Source organism: Rousettus aegyptiacus, unplaced genomic scaffold (genome assembly GCF_014176215.1).
Source record: "Rousettus aegyptiacus isolate mRouAeg1 unplaced genomic scaffold, mRouAeg1.p scaffold_m13_p_13, whole genome shotgun sequence".
In the NCBI taxonomy this organism is placed as follows: Eukaryota; Metazoa; Chordata; class Mammalia; order Chiroptera; family Pteropodidae; genus Rousettus; species Rousettus aegyptiacus.
The window spans coordinates 70586543-70608261 of record NW_023416288.1 but is presented as its reverse complement, the minus strand read 5'-3'; the positions used below and the strand labels follow the sequence as shown (position 1 = coordinate 70608261).

The 21719-nt window shown below is 33.9% G+C and overlaps 1 long non-coding RNA gene and 1 pseudogene across 1 annotated transcript in view; one reads left to right on the top strand and one right to left on the bottom strand.

Annotated features, from left to right (window-relative positions):
• Positions 1 to 543: 543 nt before the first annotated feature.
• LOC107519979 overlaps positions 544 to 21719 on the bottom strand; it is a 67460-nt gene continuing 46284 nt past the window's right edge. The window contains exon 3 of the long non-coding RNA XR_001599206.2: positions 544 to 832. This is a non-coding gene — a long non-coding RNA (uncharacterized LOC107519979). The remainder of the gene's footprint in view (positions 833 to 21719) is intronic.
• On the top strand, positions 4614 to 5359 carry LOC107519978 (annotated as a pseudogene).

The following is a 21719-nucleotide window of genomic DNA, read 5'->3' as shown; positions in this document are numbered from 1 at the left end:
ATTGAGCATTTGTGAAATTTCTAATATTTAATATAGCTTCCTGTGCGCAAGAAGAGGTGCTACAATGCCATCATTTTGTACTTGCATCTGAAACTTCTATATTATATATTTATAACTCCATAGTATTTCATTCCAATTGAACTTTTTAAAAAGTGCTTCTTCTTATCTGCTGTGGGGCCCCAAGGACTCTTGCACCAGTTCGTCAGCAGACAGACCACCATTTATAAGCAGTGAAAATAAATCCTCAGTGCAGAGGATTATGCTCAGAATCCTGACGGCTCTCAGTCTCCACCCCTCCCACCTGCCATCTGGTCCTCCCTGCAGCAATGGGAGCAGCAGCAGAAAGCACAAAGGATCACCCCTGTTTAACCACTGAAACCGCTAGAAACAGGATCCAGAAATAGATGCCCCAAAGTCATGAATGATTGTCCTCTGTTTTCTGCACCTTGATGACCCGATAGGAACTTTAAGAGAACCTTTAAATTCTTTTTATACTTAAACTCTTATGATTCTAGAAAAAATTAATAAGAAAATATAGGCTTTCACACTGAGTGTTCTAATCCCTGTCACCAAGATTCAGGGATTCAATTTAGATCTTTTTAATGACAGATATATGAATAAGTGACCAGTAGATTCTCTACCCCTCTTTCATTTTAGATACTTTTAAAGCTCTGAGGTTCTTTTTATAGAAACATCTTTCAACCAATTTAGTGGTACTCCATTGCTTGAGGACTTCTCTGGGACTGGATCTATCAATTATTCTCTCCATCTCTGTTTCTCTTCTTCAGTTCTTCATTGATGCAGTTTATAAACAAGTTTAGCTCTTCCTGTGCTAAAAAAAAAAAAAAAATGTTTAACCCTATCTTCTACTTCAGCTACAATCCTATCTTTCTCTTCCCTCCACGACCACGCTCACCTTTTATTCCTACCCTCTTCAACACAGGCTGGTTCCTTCTGCTGTCATGGCCATTTCACAAGACTCTTTGCTGGTGTCTTTTCTTTTGCTTACCCCTAAATATTGGTGTTTTCTAGAACCCCGTCCTATGTTTTCTTATTCTTCCTAAGGACCTCATCTAACTGATATTGCTAGCCACCCCTATATATGTCCATTTCTTTTGAGTCCCACATCTATATTTTTAATTTCTCAGTGGATATTTATTCTTTCTTCAAACATTCACTGAGTCTGTCCATTGCATCAAATAATAAGCAAAAATAATTAACTCGACTCTTGGTCTCTTGTTATCTATTTTCTCTTTCCAGTCTACTTTTCATTTATAGATACAGATGTTATCATGTTAATCTTCAGCATTAGAAAACTCAGGGTCTTTTTAGGGTCCAAGTGAAAAATCCAAAATGCCAGTCCTTGCTCGCAGAGTCCTTCTTCTCAAGCCTACTTTTCCAGTTTCATTTTCTTCTCCTCTCTCTCTCTCTTTGTGCCCCCAGACCTGCCAAGCTACCATATATACGAGGTTCTCCAAACCACATCACCTTCATGCATATCGCTGAATTTTAGCACATAGTTTTCTTGAACTGGAATACTCTCCCCCTCCCCTTTCTTCTTCATCAAATTAAATGTTTCTTCTTAAGTTAAATTTTCCTTGTTTCCTTTCCATCCCCCACATGTTTGTTGATCTTTAACACAGCATTTTTATTGTATTGCAAATCTTGAGGTAACTAGGAATCCCCATTGATCACGTCTAGCGAAATTCCTGAATCACAGAAAGATTCTTCGAATGTATGAATGAATTAACAAATAAATTAACTACAAAGTCACACAATGTGTGAAATTTGAGTGGACAAAAAAATGAGAAAGTTTAGAATTCAAGTGAATAAATAGAGGTTTCATTCTTTTGGGTACTTCATATTTCCATGAATTATTCAACAACTATGATTAATATATAACATTATATGACTTCCTACTCTCTCTCCAATCCAAAAATTTTCAGCAGGGGAAGTATGACTTTGGCATCCCCTTCCAACATTCCCTAGCTTTGGCTCCATTTCTCTTTCCAAGAGCCCTTCCCTCTTCTTGACATTCTTTTCACCACTAAGCACTTACCTTGTCCCCTAAACTTAACTGAGTGCAGAGCTAATTCAGATGATTAAATTTAAATAAACTTGTTTCACATTTTTTTTTTTTTTGCAGGCTAAAGGTAGTTGAATAGATAAATAATTGTGACCAACAGTTATTTACTCATTCTTTTACCTCTCCTCGGTGATCATAAAACAATGCTTGCAAAATGTATTGGAATAAAAGAGGTACAGGAAGGCATTTATGATATGAAGACAAGCAAATCTCTATGTTGATGTAGCCTTAGCAAAAATATTTGAAATCAGATCTTTTTGGTTTCTCTCATGATCAATACTGGAATTCTATCTAAGTCTAGGAGTAGAGGAAAACATGTATAACACACCACTTATTTTAGGCTGTGGTACTCAGCTTCTGGAATTTAGAGAAAAATAGAACCTGTAAGCTGAAAAGACTCAGGAAGTTCTTAATTTTCGGAATGCTAGTCCAATAGTGAGATAGCAGCCTATTTATTACCTTTTAATTAAATATCAAAGTCATAGAATTTTGGTGGAATATGGCTATCAGTAGACTCCATATTAAGAGTGACTGTTCATCATCATTTATAGGGGAGACTGATACTCAAATGGTAACAAATTGATTAAGTAATTGTTAAATATCAATAAATACATTTTAGAAAATTGTTTATAAACTGAATGTCACATAAGGGGAAGAGAAGGTAATTTAAACCTTCTTAAATAAATGTCAATGTCCTATTTCACATGAAACAAGTATATTACATCTTTAATAAAATTTAATTACAAAATATTGAAATTATTTTTAATAATTTGCCTGTTTCCAATACATGGGTCTAGAAGAGATAAAATTTTGATTTTTTAAAATTCAACTACATTCTTAAAGACAGAGGTATATGAGATGTTACTAAACAGCTATGATGTGTTTCCATCATTTTTTGCTTTTTTTTTCCATCCAAAAGAGAACATCCAAGGCCGAAGCCACTGAATCAGCCTTTAACATCTATTATTAATGGTAGCACTGACTCAATGACAGAGCTGAGGGAGAGCCCTAGCAACCTGGGAAAGTGTGACATCATGCTCCATGTCCATGTCAAAAACTGAACTAGATACCCTGCATACTATTATATATTTTGTGTTAGAGTTTGAGAGACAGGAGAGGGTAAATTGTAAGACTATAATTTTGAGGCTATGCCTAAGGGATGCTAATACAGGAAATGCTAAATACTCAATGCTAACATTAGGCTTTGCATACAGAGAAAACAGGTTTAAAGGAAGATAAATGCAGGCTTGAAGAAAATAAAAGACATACCCAGAGATCATTCTAAGGGCCTTATGGAAGGGCAATTAAGAAAAAATCTCATCTATGGTAGATGAATATCACGAGTTGCTTTAATGCACATGAAACTTGGGTCTTTTTAACTCAGCTGATGGAATCACCTCACTCTCTTCTAGTACCTACTGAATCACTGTCTACTTGCCAGCAGAAAGAAAGAGAAAATGACCTTATTTCATGGAGAATGACCTTATATCTCTCTACTCAAATAGCTAGAGAATCTTACTAGGAGAATAAACTTAGATATTATTTATTAACTGTATCTCTGTTGAGGACGACATACTTGCTTAACTTGTATATGACATAAAAAGCTCAACATTCATATCTTCTCTTGCAGATTTTTTCCCCATACTATTAAGATGAAGTAAATGGGAAGAATAATGAACAAATGTGGTGGTTCAAAATATTTATTTTTTCTACATGTGCCATGATTTTTCTTTCAAATGGCAGCTGCTGTAAATATAGGCTGGCTACTGTGTATTTGTTTTTATTACCCATACTGAAAAATTTCTGAGAAATAAATAATTCACATAGCTGAACTTGGTTGTGGTTGCTGTTGCTTTGGAAACAAGTTCTACTGTGTATGTCTAGGGAATCAGCTGATACCAAGCCATTATTTTTTAAATATCAAAAATAATTCCGAATTTTCCAAGGATTTTTGTTTCTCTCTTTATTGATTGAATAAAGGCTAACTACATAGAAAAGGATCTGATCAATAGTAACACTAACTTACACTTTCTACTCCAGGAATGAGAGAAAGGATATAGAACTAGGTCTTTCTAGTTCTGTAGAAAGCTTGTGATCAAATCCTGAATTCCTCTCTAAGTATTATGAATCCAGCGCTTTCTCAATATGAGAGAGATTGCTTTGCGATTTTCTAAAGAATTCATTTAGAAAAATTCAATTATATATTTATATGTACAGATGCTAATAATAGATAGTAGCACTTTGTTTAAAATATTTTACAAGCTATTACTGCAGGTACAACTCTTCTGCCCCATCATAATTATATAATTAAAAATGATTGCTATTGGTCCTAGGCCTTTACCTTCACTCACTCACTCTCTCGCTCACTCACTCACTCACTCACTCACTCACAGCAACTTGCAGTCCTGCAAGCTCCATTCATGCAAATATGCCTGTGCCAAAAATTGTTCTTTGATTTTGGGAAACAAAGGTGTCTAGGATGTGTTTCCTGACCTCGAGAACTCCACAAAGAGCTGCACTGGAATTAATGACCAAACTAATAACAAACACACCTGAGAAGCCAATTCCATTTCTCATTGACCATTTCCAGTCTAAACAAGGAAACTGTGGACAACTTCAAAAACCCTACCCGGATCTGCAACTCTTTGGGCAAAAAGCGAAATATCAGAACATAAAAGAACCAGAAGAGATTTCAGAAGCTATGATAAGCCTCAGCGATTAAATGCAAAGACACCAAAAAGTCAAAAAGTGACCTGGCTGTGTCTAATATTTCTCCACCATCATCAGAATCCAAAACATTGCCAAGGTCATCCTAAGTGGAACTGGCAGACTAAACCAGAAAGACAGGATTTTGGTGAATCAAACCACATCATTCAAGAGAGCAAGAAGCTGAAGAAAATCTTTGAGAATCTCTCAAAATATTGCAATTTCAGATGAACTTGATAAGGAAACAGCGGTGTTTAATTCTCTTCTGAGGCCCCATGTGATGGGAGAAGGGACTGGTCAAGAAGAGAATGATGCTGATCTACTAGCTGCTGAAATGATACAGCCCCCAATTCCAAGAAGTAAAAATTAACACCAGGAAGATGAAGATAGCAGCTTTAGCCCTACTGGAAGCTTAAGGATAGAACCCAAGACCAAGGATTAAAACAACCCTAACATATGAAACTTCTGGCAGCAGCCCTCAGGACTCACAGCCCTACTCCATCTGTAACAGAAGATATTAATAATGAACATGATACAATGGACTTGCTAGGTAATTTTAAAAATTAATAATTTCTCTTTTTCTTCCTTGGTATTAGAAAAATGTGTAGTGATTAAAGGATTTTAGAAGTTTTAAAGTTTTGTCTTAGGGGAAAGAAAGAGTTTAACACATACTAAGTTGAAGTCATCTAAGCATATAAAATATTAAGCTGTATTTTGTGCTTTGTACATACATCCCTTTACCTTCTCACTATTTTATCAAGCTTTATTCTGTGTACAATTGTGATAAAGATTCAAGTCTGTTGTTATTGAAGTAAATAACTACTATTGTTTAAGAAAAAAATCATAAATAAACATCAAAGCTATCTATTCAGGACATCTTCCCTACCTATAGACTCTTAATTGTAGAAGACAGAAATTATAGAATCTTGGTGCTGAAACAAACTTTGGATGTTCTCGAAGAAAAGAGGTATAAGGACCACATCCTGATGAGAATAAAAATAAATGCGATACTAAGGCGCTAGAGCTCTGGACTAGAGCTAGAGCTATGGAAGGTGTAGCAGGCTCTGTTCTTCGATTTGTCCAAAGGCAAATCGCAAAGCTATCCTAGACACATAAGATACACATAATGGAAAATCAGAACTGCCCATCCATCTTTTAAAGCTACATTCTGCTAAAAATCAGTGAATCTAGTAAATATTTGCCTTGTCTTCCAGACAAGATCATTTTTTCCCCAGATTTTAGAGACAACGATAAAGGCAATTGCTAATCTAAACTTGATTATTAAGACTGCAGAGGGTTAATGAAGAGAAACGAATGTGAACTTTGGTACCATGCCATTTAGAATTTATAAGAGCCAAGGGAGTATGTATTGGGCATAGGCAATAAGGTCACAAGTCTTTGTAAAAGAAAATAGTCCCACTAAACACTTATTAGAATGGCCAAAAAATGGAACACAGATAACATCAAACGCTGGTGGGAATGTGAAGCAACGGGAATTTTTATTCACCGCTGGTGGGAATGCAAACGGTACAGTCACTTTGAAAAATAATCGGGTGCTTTCTTATAAAACTAAGCAAACTCTTATCATACAATCCAGAGATCATTAAATATAAAAAACCTCGGTATTTACTTATGTAAATTAAAAACTCATGTCCACACAAAAACCTGCTCACAATGTTTATAGCAGCTTTTGTTATAATTTTTAAAAGTTGGAGGCAAACAAGATGTCCTACAGTAGATGAATAAATGAATAAACTGTAGTACATCCAGACAATGACTATTAATCAGAACCTGCCCCCGCCCCCAAAAAACAAGAAATGAGCTATCAAGCTGAAAAAATATGAAGGAACTCCAAATTCATGTTACTAAGTGAAAGAAGCCAATCTGAAAAGGCTACATATGGTATAATTCCAACTATATGAAATTCTGGAAAAGACAAAACTATGGAGACAATGAAAAGACCCAGTGGTTGCCAGGGACTGGCTGGGAGGTGAGGGTTGAATAGGTAGAACATAGAAGATTTTTAGGATAGTATAAATACTCTGTATTTTACCATAATGATGAATGGATACATATTATTATATGTTTGTCAAAACCCATACAATATACTACATCAAGAATTAACTGTGTTATAAACTGAAACTTTGGGTGATTATGATGCATCAACATAGATTTATCAACTCTAATAAATGTACCACTCTGCTGGGGGATCTTGATAAATGAGGGAAGCTATGCATTTGTGGGACCTGGGGACATATGGGAAATCTCTGTACCTTCTGTTCGATTTTGCTGTGAATCTAAAAATGATCTCAAAAAGTTAAGTCTTTTAGAAAAGTAAATAGTCAAAAACTTTAAAGAAACTAGACTAACTTCATTGTCATTCGTGATGGATTAAGGAGAGTAGGAGTGAGTAGAAATAAATTACGAAAGTATATCCTGAGAGAGAAACATGGCTAAAATGTTCCATGTGTCTGCATAGAGAGTTCTGTGGTGAATCTAATCTTTTTGTTTTTCATTTTAAAGGTTGAGGAGGCTCAGATATGTAAACATGGTGCACACATAGCAGAAACCTTTCAGAACGAGTTAAGGAGTGGGCAATCACTGGGAAATCAAAGAGAACTTCCTAGGTATACTCAGATACAAAGAGGTTGAAGAAAAAACAGGACAGGTTCTATGGTCAGATTGCACTTGGAATTCCGACTGCTCCTCACTAGGTTGTTATCTAACCAATTGGAATCTTTATTTCCTTATCTATGACACTGTTGCCTTATCCTAAAATTTTGGTGAAGGCTAAATAAAATTGGCAAAATATTTAGCACAATAGTTGATACATAATCAGTTCTCTTTTAAAAGCATTAATTGTCATCAATATTATTATCAATAATGTAGACACAACTCCTGGGGCTTATACTATGATAATGGGAGTAGAATTAAATTCTAGTTTTTATCATCTGTGATATTTCTTATCATCTACAATTTTGTTTCATCTGCACATCTGCACATTTGATGAGCATCACTTCTTTCAACATTGAAGACTGATAATTTGGGATTGGGCCCCAAAATAGAAATTTTAGCATCCCTTCAGGCTGATACAAAATCAGGTAACCACAACTTTTAGGTGTGATTTAACAAATTAGAAATTAATTTGGCTATACTATCATTAAATTCATAATTTATTACCTTATCTACGTGGATATCTGTAAAGCCAGAAAAACTATTAAAGTTCAAATATTATATATGAAATATAGAGTATAGAGGTGTTCACCAAATGTTTACTGACTAAGTAAATGAAAGAAAAATGACTAGAGGGAATTTGGAAATATAGAATGATTGTTAGATGGTAATAGTTGTTTCTCTTCTATTTTTTATTGCTGTTACAATATCATTTTTATAGAACATAAATAACACTTTTAAACAACTAACAAAAGAAATCAAGATATGTTTGATACATAATGTTTCCCTGATTTTCCATATGATAACCGTATCAAAAGGAGAAGCAAATTTAATTTGTTCTAACTTGTATTTTATGACATTTAAAGTATTCACAAGTTATGAATTCAATTATTTGGTGTGAATGCTGTTCAAATTGATGTTAATCAGGTTTGTCCTAACTTAAAATACCCATCTTTTTTCTTTTATGACTGCTGTGAAATATATCTGTCAATTTAAACTATCACACTGAAAGAATGGTCTGACTAATAAAGATACACTGTGATGATAAAATATATGGGGTTTGTAACGTTTTTTTTTTTTTTTTTGCTGTTGTTATTTTTGAAACAGATGTTAAACTGATTCTGAATTAGTTTGTGAATTATTCATGTAGTATCAAGTAGCAATGTCATTTACTTCCTATCGTCTGGTACTAGATTCAAACTGGAAGTAAAAAATTAGAGCCCATGTTTCTTCATTTCTAATGATAAAAGTTTGCTTCCAAAGGGCCCCAACTTATAGGCAAAACATTATGCTATTCATTCACTCAATAAATATTTACTTTATGTACTATATCTACTAAGTGCTGCAGGGTGAATTAAAATTAAATAAAACTTATTTAACAAATACATGATAAGATAGGAGAATATGAGCTGTACAAACTCCTTATAACACAACCCATAGTAATCAGTTTAAGAAAAATATTGGTGCTGGGCCAGGGCTTCATGGAGAGGTAGCATTTCCTAAATCCTTAAAGAATAATAAAGTATGGAGAAGAAAAAAGTGTGTAAGTGGTGGGGCGGGGTGTGTGTGAGGGGAGGTGTAGGGAGGTACTTGATCCAAGCAGACAAAACTTCATAAGCAAAGTTAGAGAGGAGTAAAACTATTAGGCATTTATGAGACGTAGAGAATATTTCCACTAAGGATATTACAAAGCGTATAATGGAAGACGAACCTAAAGATTAAGGTTTGCATAATATTGTGGGAAGTAGTAAATGCCAGGCTAAGAAATTTGAATTTATTCTATAGGAAAAGGGGAACTCATTAAGGCTCACTTTAAAAAATAATTTCAGCAATGATATTTTCAATACATTTAAGGGAAAGTATTTGAGACAGGCGATTCAGAGTCCAAATGAATAATAATGAGGGATTGATCTAAGTGGTGGCATAATATACTTTATTTTATTAATCAATGTATATGATATTTAATACAAGGCTTTGTATTATAAACAAATCAAATCAAAGAAAATAGGTATTCATTATATTTCTACTTAAAACTCAGGTAAGATGTCATATTACAGATTGATTATGATGAAAATAAAATTTTAAAAACAATTCCATCATTACTGACATTTATGATATTCAATTACATAGGTATAAATAAATATATAAAAAGAGACTTAAAAATCAAAGTATTTCATAAACAAGGAGATATGAATAAAACATAAATCTAAGGAAAATAGACCTCTGCTGAAATGTAAAATGCAAAGTTGTGGTAGACACTACTGATTTTGGATATTCACCTCAATATTCTTTCTCCCTTTCTTCCTTAGTAATAGAACTCACAAATTTATTAAGGAATGTGTTCACCCGGAATAAATATATTTCCCAGCCTCCCTTACAGTTAGCTGGTGTCATGTTTTTAAATCTGGCCATGGAGTTTAGTAAAACTGTTTTTATGACTTCTGGAAAATGTCTTTAAAAAGAAACCTGTGTTCTGTCTTTATCATTCCTTCTTGTGGACCTCATGTCTAGAACTTGAGCAGCCACCTGGAAAAGATGAAGAAACCACGTATTGAGGATGGCAAGGCAATTATCCAGAAGGAGCCTGGCTCCTCTACGACCATGGAGTCACCACCATACTCGTTCTGGACAACTCGTATAAGATAAATAAAATTCTATCTCGTGTAAAACACTATTGTTTTGTTCCCCCATTACTTGCAACCAAACCTATTTTTTAGAATGTTTTTCTAGATCTTAAAAGTTCTCATCACAAGAAAAGTAGTTTTTTTTTTTTTGTAACTATGTACAGTAGTGGATGTTAATTAGGCTTACTGTGGTGATCATTTTCCAATATACACAAATATTGAATCATGTATACTTGAGACTAACATAATGTTATGTTAATTAAACTTCGATTAAAAAATACAACTAATAAGGTAAAGGGCTAGTATAATGGGAAAAAATGCTGGGCTGGGAGTCAGGAAAGTGGGGGCTTACCCTACTTTACCAAGAATTTAACATTGGTCGAATTTCTTAACTTTTTCATGTCACTGATATTCTTATAAAATGGCACTGTTGCTCCCTACTCCTGCTTTAAATCTGAGTATAATTGTAAGGATTAAGTGAAATTATAGCTATAAAAATTATGCTTTCTTAAAAAAAAGAATTAATATTTTTCTAGCAATTTATACTAAAATGATATCACAATCAAAGGAACTGGGAGTGCAGGATGTTGGTTCCAGTACAGGCTTCACAGTACAACTACCACAAGGGAGAGACTGGATGAGAATCTGAACAGACCAGAAAGAGGGAACAAAGAAAGGAAAGGAATCTGCTTTGTATAAATGTGTAAATCCAAACCCACATTCTTGACATCTACAGATCTGTTGCCTTTTGCTGATCGAACTGGTGTAGATAATAAATCATGAATCCGGGTTTCCACAAATCAAAGCACACAATAAAACTTAGACACCTCTTTATACCTGTCCTACAAGGGGCACTGTTGCATGGGAGTAGCCATGGACTTGGAAGAGGCTGACTTTCCTGGTAAGTTGACTTGGGATGGCAGCAAAAGCTTCTCCATGCTGTAAGTGTTACCTAGGAAGTTTGGGTGGGAAAGGAATAGAAAAGTCTAAGAGCAATTAATGCAGAAGTGAGTTTTTAAAAATATATCAAACTTTCTTTTGATCAGTTTAATCATTGTATAGATGGATCTTCTTCACGTAATGCACTTGCAGATTTGTTTGTTTGTTTGTATTTTGTTACTTCAAACACCAAGACCAGAGATTAACTTAAAAAGAATTCTTAAATTGAGTAATGTGTCCTGTATGGCCTTAACCAAAGTCTAGAAAACTGAAGGGGCCTGGGCCTGGTTATTAAAGATTCTTAGGCCAGGAGATGAGATAAGCCCATTGGCATAGGACAGCAACTAGGAGTCTCCTTGGTGGCAAGAAAATAGTTCTGAGAGGCTCAAGACAGGCCAAAGTCATCTATTTCCACAAGGGTATGGAACACAGAGCCAGGGCAGGGAGAAGTCTGGGCAGGAATTCTGAATCGGGGACGTCTGTGAGTGAGCAAGTAGAATGTCCCAACAGGCAAGCTCTACACAGCTTGAGGGAGTCTGGAAACAAGCCACAAGGAAGGCCAGCTGACGGGAGGATTGCCAACGTGTGGTGAGATTCCAGTCAGGCGACTGGCGTTCAGGCTCCTGGAAGAACAGCTGAAGTACATTAGGTGCAAATGAAAAACTGAACTCAGAGTTAGAAAACAAGGTGGGGCTTGGTGATAAGAAAGGATGTAAAAGGCTGACTATTAAAGTTCAAAGTACAAGGACAGGAGGGGCCAGCAATGAGGTAAGTGGATCCAAAGCCACTGAAATATGTAGGGGTGAAAGGGTCTTTTTATTCTTGGGACCGGACTAAAATTAACAATGGAAGCAAAGTGGGCTTATACCAGAACCTAGAGGGCTTTGGGGGAGAGGTAGGCCGCTTATTACATTACACTGAACAAGAAAGATTCAAGTGTGAAGTCAGGAAACAGCTATTCATTTAAACCCAATTTGTAGGCCCCGTTCTTCCCTTGCTTTAGACGGTACTGTTGACATTTTTGGTCATCCTCACAGTATGCTCTGGTCACTTTAGTCTTCCAAATCACAGTTCTAATGCGAAAATGACCAGTTCCACTTACTTGCAAGGACTTGCACTACACTTTCCATTCTCCCTAGCTTGAACACACCCAAAGTAGGGTCAGCTTCATCTCTATTTCCATCTTATTCTTCCACCTCTCTTCCCTCAGCTGGCTAATCCATGGTTTCTGACTTCTCCCAAGGTGGAGCTGGAGGGGACTGGGGAGAAGATGAGAGAGCAGGAATAATTTTACTCATATACTCTCATGGACAACTGGAGATGATGTTCTTTGGGCTTGGTAGGTGTTTAAAGCTCTATTTCTCTGTTGGGATACTTTTCAAGGTTCTTTGGAGAGAAGCTGGTTGCTGGGGACTACTTATCCAAAGTTCCTGTGGTGCAGGGTAATGAAATGCATCACCTCTGACTGATCACCCGTGATCCCTACTTCAGCCTGAGACATCAAGAGTACACCTCCAGCTTCTCTTTTCTGAGAGTGATAATCTCTCTATGCAATCTTCTTTGAGAGAAACAAAGCTACTCTCCTGTCCCACTCTATCTTTCCTTTCCTTCATCCTTTCTCTGGGAAAAGTTCATGCAATCTTTGCCCCTGACAAATTCTAGAAAAACAGACTGCCTCAACGTATCAGTTTCTCTTAGTTCTACCATCAGGGCAGCCAGCCAGCCACAGTCAGCCTCCTACCCTTTCATTTATGTAGCCTGAGACCGAGTCCACAGTGTCTTCCAAGTAGCAACGGACGCATGCCAAACTCTCTGAACGGTTCTTTTGATGCCTATTTTTCTGGGCATAATAAGGGGGCAGAGGATAAGAGACTCATAGTTCTCTGATAACTCTTTAAACTCTCTCTTTTAATTTCCATGTTTGCCCTTTTATAGCTTCAATATCAATGAAGACCTACACAAAACTAGCTTTTGACCATCTCCTTTACAAGCCCTGTACGCACTCTCACACCTCATCTTTAAGTATGGAAATAGTCTGCACGTACCCATAAGGTCTCACCCAAAGCTAAGAGTTTCATTAAATACTTTCATTTTGGTATCCAATAATAATCACAGACATTTATGTTCTTTCTAAAATTTAGATTTCATCAAGTTTAGGTATATTTTGTTAGATTTTTTGTTTTTATTATATCTAAAATAATCATTTGCTTATTTAACAAGACACATTATCAAAAATAATGCTGCCCACTGATATTATAGGGCAGCATGTTGAGATGTTCACCAAAAGACACTTCCCCAAACCCACACACTCACACGGTATCCTTTATAAACAGGTACAGGTGACTTTAAATATCAAGGAGCCATCTCTTGCTATGGAAGACTTACTAAATATTCCCATGGTATGTCTTTTCTTACTAATTTCTCATAAGAGGACTCTTTTCCCTTCAAATTATTCTTTTTTAAAAAAATAAATTTATTGGGGTGACATCGGTCAATAATATAAGTTTCAACTGTACAATTCTATAATACATCATCTGTATATTGCATTGCACGTTCACCACCCTAAGTCTAGTCTCCATCTGTCACCATATATTTGACCCTCTTAACTTTCATCAATCTCTCTCCACCCTCTTTCCCCTCTGGCAACCGTCATTCTTCAAATTCTTTTTGAGGCAGATATTTCAGTATAAGGTCACTTTAACAGAATCTAATACGCTACATTTTACCTCTGAACAGAAATTGTGGACTTAGGTAATTAGACAATGTTCCAAATTTCCATTGGCTAGCTTTCAGGAAATTTCTTTAAACTATCTGGGGTGTGTTTGCTATTACTCCACCTTTTTTTTTTTTTTTTTTGTATCATAATTAGCTATTGTTTTTTTTTTTTTTCCTACTTAAGTTAGTACAACTTCAAAGGTTGTTATATGGCATTCCAAGCTAACAATAACACCATTAAAGATACTCATTAAAGATACTGGGAATGGCTGAAGACAATTTAAGCGATATCATAAGTAGGAAACACTTACTCTGATTTTTTTCTATTTTAGTTTAATGAAAGTGTGGCAATGGTTTAGCCCTATTGTAAGAGCAGCTTTAAGATAACAGAGAAATAAAATACTAAAAGGTTCCAAATAAATTATCCTTTCTCAGTCAGGTAAAAAATAATTTTGGAATTTTACAAGTTAATATCTAATTGACAGGCTCTAGATTGAGAGCTTACCTGTCCCTTAATTTGATTTTTGAGTATCACCTTATTTCAGACATATATTATGTTGCTATTTTGTTGGAGAGAGAGAGAGAACAAGAGGTCTGCATCATCACTAACAAATGGAAATTTGTTGTTGATACTAGCAATTAATAACTTTATTCATCAAATAATAATTAATAGTCTGTTCAGTAAATAAGACAATTCTGTTATTTTATCTGTTTGGGGAAGTATTTTGTGTGTGATAGAAAGAGAGAAAATAAAAAAGAAGGAATTGGGTGACGGGTTAAAGAAGTATAAATTGGTAGTTGATAGTTGGGCATGGGGAGCATGGCAGAGGGAATGCAGTTAGCATTAATATGATGGCTAAGTGGAGGGCCAGGAGAAGGAGGGAGCAATTGGGGGGGGGGTCATTTTATGAACATTATAGATGTCTAATCAACGTACTGTATACTTGAAATTAATTTAAATAAATAAATTTATTTTTTAAAAAAAGAAAACCTGGGAATGATTTACTAAGAGCAAAAAAAAAGTTCAAGGCTCAAAAATAGAACTAGTGGAAATAAAAATGTTATAGTCAGTAATTTTAATTAGGCAAAAGGTGAAATTAAAATATATCACAAATTTAAAAAAAAAGAAAAAATGATGAAGCCTATGTTTCTCAGGTTTTATACATGAGAAAGCAGCATTTTAAAAATGTGAAAGAAAACCAAATAAAGTATATTTAGTAACTGCTACTTATAAACTAAAGTATGTTCATAGGAGAGCAATAAAAAATGATAAAATTGAACCATATTATATGAGGAGAGAAAGAAGAAGATGGCATATTCGTTTGCAGGAAACAAGCTCAAGAAAAATACGTTAGCTATATCATGTGTTGGAAGTAGAAAGAATAGATTCTGATGGCTCCAGGTTTCTTAAAGAACCTATAGATTTCAGTTTGGCATACAAAATCTTGCACAATTTGATTCCAAACAACCTTTCCAACTTTATGTCTTCTAATTGCAGCCAAACCAGTTCCAGACAATTTTTTTCTTCTACATCTTCTGTGTTATCATTGCTCTACCTAGAATGCCTCATTCCTCTTTTCTGGGACATTTACTCACCCTTTAAAGATCATTATGGATTTCTAGGTAAACATCTAACTTCCTATTCTACGACCATATCCTCATTAAAAGGACAAAAAGAATACAAAAAGATGGGAAAACCCTTAGCAATAGAGAACAGGGATGAATACCATATACATGCTAGAAAATCTAGGGGTGTCTGCTAGATTTAGTACAGGGTCCAAGTACAGAAAAGATCAAAATCAACTTGCCACTTTCTTCATTTAAGTAGCTGGTATCTCAGGAAGTAGTAAGTGAAAAGATTCAAGATGCTCCTTATGGGACAGTCAAGGAATTATCTCCAAGGATCTCTTTTGTTATAAAGGTTAAAGAATATTCAAAATACGCTGTGATTGGATCTCTCACAGTCCTTAAGCTACTATTTCAACTACAAAGACAGAAGTGAACACAAATACAAGGGACTAAAACAAGGCTAAATTGTGTATGGAGAATATATGAAACAGAAACTCATATTGAGAAAGCTGGTCCATTCTTCTATTTGACATGAAAATGATAAAGCTAAAATAATTAAAGCAGTATGTTTCAATGTGACAATAATTAGAAAGCACTATTTCAAAAATGAACTCAAATATATACGCATTTTATTAACTTCTCTTAGCCCCAGTTTTCTCATTTGTAAAGAAGAGATGATGATAATAACAAAGATAATAGGGTTGATGTGATTTTTAGGTAATATAATGCATATTAAATGATTAATACAATAATTCCTAGTTTGAGGATTATTATTGTTATAATTTTCCATTATCATTTTCATATAATAAACTTGGAATTTAAAATCACATGGAAAATAATTCCACAACAATATTGATTAAGAATTTGAGAGGAAATTGAGTTTGACCATTATTACAACCTGAAATACTGCCTGTGACTACTGATGGATAATTACATAATCTTGGAATGGAGAAAGCTTTATTCAGGTAACATCATAATACAAATATATATATTTATATTTATATTACTCACTTTGCTACACAGAAATAAAAACAAAATTTTTAATTAACAAAAACATATTAAACAAAATTAAATGAAAAACAACAATGCGGAAAAAATAGTCCCAATATAAATTGGGAAGTTAAACATATTTAAAATATACAGAGCATGTATTAGTCAATAAGAAACACAAACATATTGAAAAAAATGGAAAAATAAATTAAATAATGTCTGAAAGCATACATTTTTATTGAGTAAGTACTATATGTCCACTACTGTACTAGGAACTAGGATATAGCAGTAAAATGAGAGATACAGTATTTACCTTTATGGAGCTTTTCTTTTGCAAAATTCACAAAAGCAAAAATACAAATGACCATTGTTATACAAAAATATTTTTTCCTCCATCAGTAAAAACCAAAGACATGATAATTAATTCAAGATATAAATTTTCACCAAGCAAATGTCCAAGTTTTAAAAGAATATGCAATGTTGGTGACAAGAGAAATTAGTTTTCTACTGGTGAAAGTGAAAATTAAAGGTACTTTTCTGAAAGGCAATTTGGCAATATTTATCTAAATACTTTAAATTATATTATCCAATCATTCAACTCCTAGAAGTTTATCTACAGGAAATAATCGATAGTACATGAAAAATGTTTCTTATGATGATCAAAATCATATCATCATTTTAAAAATAAAAATTTTTAAAATATTCACAGTTCTGTAAAATTTTTTTAAAAGTGCTCCACCTGCAAAAAGGGCTATTATATAACTAAAAAAACATTTCAGAAGAATATCCTCTGAAGTGAAAAAATATGCCCGAGGTCCTATTAAGTGAAAAAAAAAGGAATGTTTGCAGAACATTATACCAAACTTGTCCTTTTTGTATGAAAGTTTTTATATATGCATAGATAAAATATTGAAAAATTAGAAAGAACTTTCCTAGAGCCAAAGAGGCTCACAGATGGGATGACTACATCAGGAGGTACTGCCTTCCTCTTTGTGGCAAGTAATATAAACCTCTGCTGAACATCCAATGAGGTTGTACAAAGAAAATTCAAACCATAGGTGGTTATTGAGACACTGTTCTAAAATCCACAATTCTCAAATATGATTTATATTTCGAATTAACAACATAGCTAATAACTACTTGGAAGTCTAATCTTTGTAATCTGAGATCCACTGAAATGAAAAAGAAGTTGTACTGATTTTAATAGGGTCAGGTGATATTAGCACCATCTGGTGGTATATGAACAATGCTATGACTGTGATACTATTTATGCAAGTTGCCTGGGACAGCAGCACATAACACATATTCGATAAAAAAGATTATTTTTCTTTTCCCTTTTTTAGGAGGTAAAAAAACAAAAACAAACACCTGGTGTCTTGAAATTTCCGAATTTAATTTATTTAAAATAAATCCCTATGTCTGATAACAGTAATTTATGTAACACATAAAGTTTATTCTAAACACTGCTTTAGACTCAGTGGATCTTATTAGAGTAGAAAAGATTGCAATTTGGGTACAACTGTGAGGAAATACAAGATTACATTCAAATACAAGTCCTTAATATGAGTAAAAAATAATGCAAAATGGAAATACAAATATAAATTATTTTTTACAACACATATCAATTATTGAAATAAATATACTTTATTGTGCTTGTATAGAAGAAAATATATCAATATATATTTAGTTGTAAATGTTTGATGATTACATAGGTTAAAACACCTCTCAAAAACTACAATGATTATAGCTCATGTTCAATGCTTTTTGTGGACTATTATTTTCTGAAAACAAACTTAAATCAAAATCTCACTAATTTTATCTTTACATGTGAATAAATGCATATGTGTATATTATATACTGTGTATATGTATGTTTATATATAAGTATCCATATATTTATAAAGGCTCTAAATTGTTGCAGTTTAGTCTATAGGACAAGCACATATACATACAAACAAATTTTTTACCAGCTGTGATCCATCTCTGTTAGAACTGATTTTTCATAAAATCTTCCCTATCTACCACAACTATTTTCTTCCTGCACTGCCCCCTCCAGGAAATACTCATAAACAAACATCATATTATATAATGTTAATGTTTTTTAATATAAATCATATGAAGTAATAGACAATGAAATTATATCTAATCCCCAGCCCAAATAACTCCTGGGAAAGATTATGTATGTGTTCTGTACAAAAGTTAGGTAATTGTTTCAACATTTTAAGAAACTACAGTCACAGTTAGAAAAGATTAGTGTCTGATAACTGATTATTTAAAATATGCCCCCAAACTGGGCTGAGAATCTAAAATGTTAGGTCTCCTTCAGAAGTGTTTGCCCAAATTCACAAATCTTTCAGACTGTGTCTGTACAAAGTTGCTGACTCAGTAATTTGTTCAAATAGGTTTCTGTGGAACCTTTCTGTGTTGCTCCAACAAAAATATTTTCAAGAGCAAGAAGTTTTTTTTCTTGAGAGAACATTTCTACACAGTGGAAAGTTTATTTCAATAATTCTGCTTTTTGGAACTAAAAAAGCTGTGAAGCTGAAGAAAGAAAATAGATACTTGAACACTTCTATAGTTTTTAGCTACGTGTTGTTAATTCCCTTTTGAAAATTTCCCTTAGTGGCACGTTCCACACTCAGCTCTCTCTGTTAAAAAGTCTGACAATGGCAGAGTAATTAAAATACAGCTGAGAAAAAAAGATGGTTGAACTGATTTAAGATCTCTATTAGAGTTGTGTGAATTCCAATGTGCATTTATTGCGTTTAGATGTTGGGGATACAGCACAGGTTTTAGAATCAAATGGGTAATTAAAATCCTAGCTCTGGTATTCACTAGCCATGTGCCCTTGGACAATTCACTTATTTGCCAGTAGTCTCATGTGCAAGTTAGGGTAAGTAAACCTACATTCTATGTTATAAAAGGTAAATTAGATCCTAAACATATAGCATCTGTCACATGAGGACACTTAACATATTGACATTCTCCCTTTCCTTTTTGTGTTAAATAATTAGGATAGGATTGATGAGAGGCATCAAAACAACCTTAGTAATACTAATTATATGATTTGGGTTTTTTTTCTTTCTTACCACAATAATATTAGACAATTTACAGAGATGGTTTCAGAGAAGGCAGAATACCACCTGTGTCTTTCATGTTTTATTTTTGGTAGATATCATGTGACTATAAAATAGCATTTTCTGAGACAGATCTGCAATTCAGTGAAAAATGGGTGAATGTGATTATGATAAAATAGTTCATATTTCAAAAATTTCAAGAACATGTTCACACACAATCGCACTCACATCGTTATATGTCTGCAGTAACACATGAATATTTGAGGTAGAGCCAGATGTATTGCTGGGTGTGGCATAAATATATGTGACGAACGTAGCTTGGGTAATTTAAGCTTCCATGTTTCCCAGTTACCTGATAGGCCTTCTGATAGAATGCTGTGAGTGAATGGTATCAACATCATCCACATGCTAAGGAAAAAAAAGACCAACCTCAGGGTATCGTCATCGTTGGTTTCTCATCAGTGCACAGCAGCCACCTCAAGTTCGATATTCATTCATTCAACAAATATTGATTAAGTACCATCTTTGTGTCAGACACTCTAATGGTTGCTAGAATATAGCAGCAAAAACAACTGGTACTGTTCATGCCACCATGAAACAAGAAGACCATTCAGTCTATTATCAGAAAGAAGATGTATCTGGAAGTACTTGTAAAGATGATTAGAACATTAATAAAAAAGGAAGACCATAAACAGCTTCATGAACACAGAACGATTTAGTAGACATCAACGGAAGATATCTAAAATATCTGTTCGCAATGATGCTTTTGCAATAAGATGATGCATAAATACATAGTCACAACTATCATTTAGAACAAATAGGTAAAATAAACTGCAAAAAGTTAGAACTGTTGAAAGCTTTTCTGAATACAAAACATTCCACGTAATAAGTTTCTTATTTGGGTGATTCTTAAAAGTCTGATGAGCACCATTTGTTTAGAATTCACCTTTTCTAGAGACCTATTTCAAGAATCTTTCAGAGGAGTCTAAGCATATCTCTTTAAGTTGCCCTTTTAAAGACAAAATATCTAGATAATTTATCAAGGTATGATATATCTGATATCTCAGCTTTCTGATTTTGGTCATAATTGTCAAGCCTGTTAACTGACTTCGAGACACATGACCTCAAACTCAAAATGACAAAACTACAGCTTATAAAATTAAGAAAGATGACATGAAGAATATTAAGATATATTAACAACCACTATTGTGTCTTCTGGGCAGAATAGGTTCTATAAATATTGATGGAATTTTCTCTGGCCGTAATTCACAGTCTTACCTAACTGCTTTCTGCCAATCATTGCAAGGGTCTTAGTTGGCTTTTGAGCAATTCTAGGCATTTCTCAGAGTTCTAAAACATTTATTTTTTCCTTCCACACTGCCTAAGAAAAAATTGTATTTCTGCATATTTAGCTGCATTCCTATTGTCAGCATGAAGTTTTTACAGATATTTTTTCAATCACAAATAAGTAATTTTCTATATTATTTCTAAAATCAAGAACTCTCCTTTTCCTAATGTAAGATTTTTATTTCTAAAGGTTTTTTTCGGGCGGTAGGGAGTGTGAAGAGAGGGCTCAAACTTAATTTCATTTTTTTTTCTCCCTACCTTTCTATCCCCAGTCCCTTATACACCTATTTTGGCTAATATATTTTTTTTCACATGTAACTTCTGAGAAAAACTGTAACTATAGTTTCTGTGTTTGAAGTCCAGTTTTCAGATTCAGCATCTAAATCCTCTTATTCTGATCCTCACCTTTACCAAGTTTTCTAGATAATGAATATTTTGCTTTAAAAGTACAGATCATTGAACCTTAGTATAATCAATTTTGCTTTTCACTTTTTTAAAGTTTATTTTTTTATGAACTCGTGGCTTTTTTTTTTTAGCAACTCCTGTGAACTTTCTAATTTTGAGATTTATATAGAAATGTATCTATTTTTACCTTCTGTCTGTCTCATGTTATATTATTGGGAAAGAACTTTTCAGCACGAACTTTATGAGCTAAAGTGGATGACTAATTCCTGTCACATGGTTGCAAGCTAGTTTCTTAACTCTTCCTCTCCTGATTTCTGAAGCTATTCCTTAGTCCATGGTCCATTGTTCTACATCATTTGATATGCAGAAAAATTTTAATATAAATACAGAGTTAATTTTTAAAATAATTACTTTGGGGAGAGAGTGTTTCTTGAGTGCAGGTAATGTTCTGATTCTTGATCTAGATGCTATTTACATAGATGTGTTTTGTTCAGTTTGAGAAAATTCATCCAGTTGTATACTTGATTTGTGACCTTTTCTTTAATATAAGGTTTACTAAAAAAAAAAAAAATCCTTAAAAAATTGCTTT